The sequence below is a fragment of the Akebia trifoliata genome, chromosome 16 (genome assembly GCF_017979445.1).
Source record: "Akebia trifoliata isolate Shusen 1 chromosome 16, ASM1797944v1, whole genome shotgun sequence".
Taxonomy (NCBI): Eukaryota; Viridiplantae; Streptophyta; class Magnoliopsida; order Ranunculales; family Lardizabalaceae; genus Akebia; species Akebia trifoliata.
Window position 1 is genome coordinate 13,544,281 of NC_141390.1, and position 7,441 is coordinate 13,551,721.

Consider the following 7,441-nt stretch of genomic DNA (forward strand, 5'->3'; position numbering starts at 1 on the left):
ATGCTTCTAAAAACTTTATAAATAGGAGCCTCCACACCCTATTTTCGTATCAAAAGAGAAAACCCTAGGAAAAGTAGGTAAAGAAGCCTCCATAGCCTCCCCAAAACCCTAATTTTGGAGTCCCAACTCCTTCCCTAACACCCCTACTCCGATTTTAACCTAAAAAACACCCAAAAACCTCTCAAAAACATCATAAAAATCCACAACAAATTCGAAGTACCCAGATCCAAGAAGGAGATACCTTACCTCGGAGATCAGGAATCAGATCCGGAGATAGAACGAAGTAAGGAATACGGTACAAGGAGCCATTCTCACCAGATCTGAGGGAATAACACTTTTGCAGATCAAAGGTAAATTTTTTTTTATTTTTTTTAATCTAGGTTTATCATTAGCAATGTAGATCTATTTGGGATAAGTAGAGACCGGCATTGGCTGGGCGGGGTTGGTGCCTAACACCTTCCAACCCCGTAACATGATCCCCGGATTCAGATTTCTATAGTAGATTAGTTCTTTTTATCCATTGTAGGGTCAATTTGGTTCCTAGACCGTAATAACTAGGTAGCGACTCCCAAACCTCAAGGGTCAAAAGCGGATCCGTGCACCCCACGGATCGAGGGCGCTTTCAACAATAAACAGAAAAATGATGTAAAATAAAGTAACAAAGTATATTCCAAATATCATAAAATATACTATCTTAATGTTGAAATGAGCGAAGCTTGTATTGGCCTTAAGACAGATTTTTCCCATGTGATGTGCCAACAGTTCCTGAACGTTTGTCTCCCAAGATACAACGCTCTACACGTGTATAAGACAACACTTCAAATGTACACGTACAAATGAACTTGTACTGTGAATTGTACTCTCAAAGACATACGAAAAAACCTCTTGAAAATAGAAGAACACTATGCAAGTAATAACATGAAAATTGAATGAATTTGAATGAAAAAAGTAATGTGAATTTATAAAAATAGAAGTGCCTCACTAGACAGTTACCAAAATTGTTGATAAGAGTTGTGACTTTTTGAACAAACACACCTATCTATAGAGTTTGGGTTGTGACTGTTTGAACAGACACACATGTCTGTAGAGTTGAGTTGTGACTGTTCGAACAGACACATATGTCTATAAAGTTGAGACACCATTTGTTTCTCTTAAAACAATCATAGTTGACTTTACTTGAGTCTCATGTCTGTAGAGCTGAGTTGAGACTATTTGAATAGACACATATGTCTATAGAGTTGAGACACCATTTGTTTCTCTTAGAACAATCATGAGTTGACTTTACTCGAGTCTCTTAGAACAGTCACAAATTGTAACTCATTGAGTTACCTACGTGAGGTTTAAATCTGAACCCCTACGCACGCATCACATGCGCACACACGCACTAAGGTTTTTCAGACCAATGGGTCCAAATCCCTTTTAGAACCCATGGACTCTCATGTGTGATTGAGCTTGACCCATATCTTTATCACACTTCCTACACTATGCGAGAGCTTCTATATAAGATTTACACTCTTTAGTTATTTCTATTCGATGTGGGACTAAAATTTTATACCACAACTTTGAAAAATAAACTACTTAACTCTTACTTTTACTTTTTATTTTAACTTTTACTTTGACTTTTTCTTTTGCTTTTACTTTTCTTCCACTTCCATTCAAACATTAGGATAAATCGCACATTAATTCAACAAATTCATACTAAGATTAGATCAAGATGATTCATGTTTAAGTTAGATAATTGATGGTAGGGGCTTCCTATATTAATGAGTGAAGGAACCCCAATCACAATACCTTACATTAGATTTTCATGTTTATCTTCCAACCCAAGATGCAGTACCAAGCTTCTTGGATTGAGTAAAGAAGATGATAGGATCTAGATTATACTTGGATAAATGGCTCTAGGTGGACTCCCCTCTCTAGTAGTTTTTCTTTCCATAATTTCTAGTTTAATTTTAGCTAATTTATTCTCTATTTTTGTGACTTACTTTCAACTCAAACTGTTTTAAAATTTGGTTTGATCCATTTTCCCTTTACTTTGATTCAACCCCCCTTTCCTTGTGGTTCAACCCTTCGCTTACTCACCAAGTTAAGGTATATTTAAATTCTGCATTCATAATCATCATTTTGAAAGAAAAATGAATAATATTAGTCAAGTTGATCAGTTTGGTTGACCTGGTTCATTCTTCCTTAATACTATCTAATTTAGTAACAATAACGACTTATATAAAGATAAATAGTATATATATATATGGGGAAATGTTCAGCAACAAACATTTTGGCAAAACATTTTTCAAAACATGGGTTAGAAGTTTCGAAATGGGCTGATTTTTGGTGAGGATGATCTCTACGGTGAGGAGATCATCATCACCAAATATCAGCCCATTCTAAAATTTCTAACCCCATAAAAAATGGTTTACAAAAAATGGACAGTCCACGATTTTTCAACTTGTAAACATGGGGGCTAGAAGTTTTGGAATGGGCTGATTTTTGGTGAGGATGATCTCCTCACCATAGAGATCATCCTCATCAAAAATCAGCCCATTCCAAAACTTCTAATCCATGTAGGACAAAAATGGTTGGCTAAAATGTTGGCCCAAATGTTTGGTGCTGAATGGGACCCTATATATATATATATATATGTGGGTGGTGTTTGGAGGCCCTAAAGATAGTCAAACATTTTTTCAATGTATGGGTTAGAGATTTCAGAATGAGCTGATTTTTTGTGAGGATGATGTCTATGATGAGGAGATTATGCTCACAAAAAATCAGCCCATTCCGAAACTTCTAACACCCTCAAAAGTAGTTTACAAACATCAAATGGCCCATGATTATTCAACTTGTAAACTAGGGTTAGAAGTTACGGAATGAGCTCATTTTTGGTGCAGATGACCTCTTCATCATAGAGATCATCCTAACCAAAATCAGCCCATTCTAAAACTTTTAACCCCTATTTTGAAAAATGTTTGGCATAATGTTTGGCTCTCTTTAGGGCTTTCGAACGCTTCCCTATATATATGGGGCGCTTAAGGGACATGTGAGAAAACATAGCAAAATACAGAGCATTAAATCCATTAGATCTAGACACATTGATTATCGAGATCTGTTTTTACAACTAGACAACACTCAACCACATTGAAAGTAAAATTCTGAATTTTACAAATAAACCCTTTCAAATTTACAACTATCTACCTCTCTCCCTATTAGAAAAATAAAAAAACTGTACTTTGACAACAGAGCCCTTGGGACTCTCTCTCTCTCTCTCTCTCTCTCTCTCTCTCTCTCTCTCTCTTTCTCTCAACTCTCCTATTCACTGTCTTCTTCACTCTCGTCCATTGAAGCTCACTCGGAAGCTCGGTCCAAGATCTTTTTCTTCTAGTGAAGCAAAAGCGACCATGATAACTTCAAGTGCTGTTATTTGAATTCAAATTTCAGAATGTAAAACATGGAAGTGGAAAGGTGAACAAATGAATTTGATCAACACCCTCCAATGTCGTAGGTAGAATTGAATGGAGGAATAGGATTGGTATAGTTGAACCTATGCAGGGGCGGAGCTAGTAAGGAGCTGGTGGGGCAATTGCCCCCACAGTACTTTGTCACCCCTGTATTTTCAACTAATTACATGCCCCATTTGTCCTCATTCCCTCACCTCTCTCCCCATTTGCCCCCACACCCTCACCTCCCTCCAATTCCAAACCCACCCCCCCCCCCCCCCCCCCTCTCAATTTTTTGTTGAATTTCTCTCTGAAACCATTCATCTTCAAGTTCTTCAATTATACAACTAACCATAGTTTTCCCCCACTTCAAGAAAATCCTAACTCCGCCCGGTTCTTCAATTATACAACTAACCACAGTTTTCCCCCACTACAAGAAAATCCTAACTCGACCCCTGAACCCATGAGTTAATAGAAGAATCAAGCCAAACCAATTAAGACAGGTATCACGTACAGGTTGGATTTAAAAACCATGTTCAAATTTAAACTATGACAAACACAATGATAAAAGTACTATCTTATGTACTTAATGTTGAGCAATGGAAGTCAAACAAATTCAAAACAGAAATTAATTGAAAAAACAAAACAAGAGTGGCACTCTAATGTGAAAATTAAGTAAATTTTCCATAGTTCCATAAGCCACAAATGAACAACTTGGGCCTCCATTTAGCCACAAAACGAGTGGTCTTGACTCGGCCTTACGACTCGTGGGCGACTCGATCAACCAGCAAAATAAGGCTCGCCCAGCTTGTTTGCTGACTGTCACGTAACCTGAATATTGTGAGAATCCCACATTACTTTGCTGACCTGGCAACTTAGTAATCCTCTCTCTGTCTTGGTCAGTAGAAGAACAAGAAGAAGAAACCCAGAATAGAGACCAGAAAGAACCCATTTTCTACAATCAAGAAAAACTGAAAACAACTAATTTTTTTGGAAGATAACTGAAAACAACTAAACAAATACTAAAAAACCCAAATCCCAGATTTTTTTTTCTTGGGTTCTAAAAATTCATTTTCGATATACAAGAAATGCTTCATCTTGTACTTCTAGATTTAAGAGAGAGAGAGATTCAGTATTAGTTGTGATGAGTTGTGATTGGAGACACAAACTAACACAATGTCATTCTTTCTTTCTCCGTGAAAAATTTCTCTTCTTTTTTTTTTTTTAATCTTTGTATTTGATTCTTTAATTTAAAAAAAATTTACCAAATATGTAAGGCAACGCCTGGGGTTTGGACCATTAATATCGTTTTCTAATTAAATATTTGATGACAAATGCTTGAAAAATCCAAACACGCTCTTCTCCAGATTTTAGTGTCTGGTGATGAATGAAGATTCAATAAGTAAAGTTACCAAAATACAACTGCTAAGGAAACTTTCAGAAAAACGATGTGGCTATCACTATGTCACATTGCGGTTTCAGCGACAGCAATTATGCACCAAAAACGACTGCTAATGGCTGTCATTAATTGTGACAGTTCCAAACAGTCATTAAGTTGCCGTTATTGGCTTAAGGCGCATAACTAGAAAAAATCTCAATCTTCAAAAAGAAAGAGAAAATTTCCAGAGAGAACGATCTCACTCGCACGTTCTCATTCTCCCTCTCTCTCTCTCTCTCTCTCTCTCTCTCTCTCTCTCCACAGCATCCCAGATCTAGGGTTTGCACTCTCTCTCTGCACAGCTTCCCTGATTCGTCTCAAATCTACGGATCTTAAGCTGAAAAGTTCTCTGACAGGTAACAAACGATTTGGTGTTTAAATTTTTGAGCTCATTTAGGAATAAATCTGATGTTTTTTTTTTTTTCTTTCTGTTTTTTATTCTGCAATTTTGATTGATAGAAGATTTCTTCCTTGATTTGATCCATATTAGTCAAAGGGGAATTATTTTTTTAATCTTTTATTTTGATGCGGCGAGCAGAAACTGAAACACAATAATAGATCAGAACTTCATATAGGTATTTTCGTGATTGATTGTGAAAAACATTTGAAGGATTCACCTAATTTAGTAGATTCTAATTATAAATTTCAAATTTGTTTCATCAATCGATATCTGAACCTTTGTTTTGCAGGAAATTTTTGCTACAATTGTAAGGTTTATATGGAAAATTTTGACATTAAAAAGTTATTAATATTTAGTTGTAGCACAAGCATGATATATAAAGTTAAAAGTTTTACAACTTATCAAATCTTTTTTTATTAATAAACCTTCTTATTTTGATTGTAGCATCTTTAAAACATTGTTTTTAAAAAAAAATTTAGTATTTGTTTGCCCCTCTAGCATAAAAATTTCTTTAACATATTAAGTTCTTTATGCTATTATGCACATGGGGGCATACATTAGTAAGTAGCTTAGACCACACCACAAATTATAGGTCCTAAATGGTAGAGCTCCATCTTGTATGGTTTATTGGTTAGTGAGGTTTCAATAGTAGAGCTGTAACCAGTAGGTTTTGAGTGACATTAGAAGTCCTTGGATGTGATTTACAAAACTTGATGTAGAAGAAGCAAAAGAGAAGTTTTCTTTTCCTGTTCTTTACTCATTATAGTGATCATCAGATGGTCTTGGGACATTATGGCCCTCTCAAGAGGCTTGAGAATGGATATCTTTACAATTCTTATTGGGTTAGTGGAATAGAACGAATGAGTGGATAGAGTGGTCATTGAATTAACATACTTCATTCCTATGTAATCATTTCTAAACAATCCAAATGAGATCATTTATTTAAATTTCTAAACTCTTTCTAAGTTTTTTCTTTCTTCTTCTAAAGGATGGACAGTATCTTAATCATTACTTCTCGCTATTGATCTTATTGTAGTGTACACAAATTGCAGGGAGTTTGTTTTCAAGATATTATAAATTTCTAATCAGATCAAAACATGGAATTGTTACACAAAATTCAATGGAGATGACACTTGTGTTTTTGTTTAAACAAGATATTATAGTTTGTGTTCACTACCTCAAAAAAACCCAAATTCTTTATTCTTATAGCGTTAAATTCAACGGCCCAAATCTCACGTTTATTTTCTTCGCCCCAAAACCCGTTTTTAAGCCCAACAAAATAAATCGATAGGCCAAGCCCAATGAACAACCGTTTTTTTTTTTTTTTTTTTTAATACCAAAAAATAACTTAAAACCCTCGATTTTCCTTCTTAGGGAAAACGAGAATTTCTTCTCAATCTCCCTCTTCGATCGACATTCACAAATCCTTTAATATTGAACGCAAATCGATCAGACATTCGATAGGCATTAACCAGACTTTCGAGAGGCATTCGAGAACATCGATCGAACCAAACATTCGAGAGGCATTTGAGAACACCGATCAATCAAACCAAACATTCAAGAGTACTGAACGATCTCTCACTCTCACTCACGTCCCTCAATCTCCCAGAGCTAGCTCAAATCGAAGAACACCTAGCATTTTCACTTCATTAATAGATTTTTTATCTGCTTCAAATCTAGAGATCTTAAGTGTTTCTACAAATCAAATTTTCTTCCTACCTCGTGGCCTTTTAAGAGGTACATCTTATAAATTTCTTTGGAATTTCAATTTAGTCTTGTTGAAATTCTGCTTTAGATGTTTTAATCTAGTTTACCGAGCTTGTTTGAGCTAAAATGAACATTTAATCGTAGAGTTATTAGTAGATCTAAAATTGGAGAAATCTGATTGGATGCATTTTTCTATGAATTTAGCTTAGATGATATGAATGTAGTTTCTTTGATTTGAGTTTAGTTCGTTAAGGGTCTATTTTTGGAGCTCTCTGTCAACACTGTTAGTTTTCTTTTTAAGCTTCAGAGTTGGTGCTTAAAACCTTAAACCTAGTTTCTAACTAGCTTTCTATACATTTTTAAAACTCAACAACATTTAAATCCTAAGGCATGAAGGAGTATTCTATATAGAATAGTGTTTTATCTAAGGTTATTTCAAATCAACTTTAGTTTCTTATAACATGT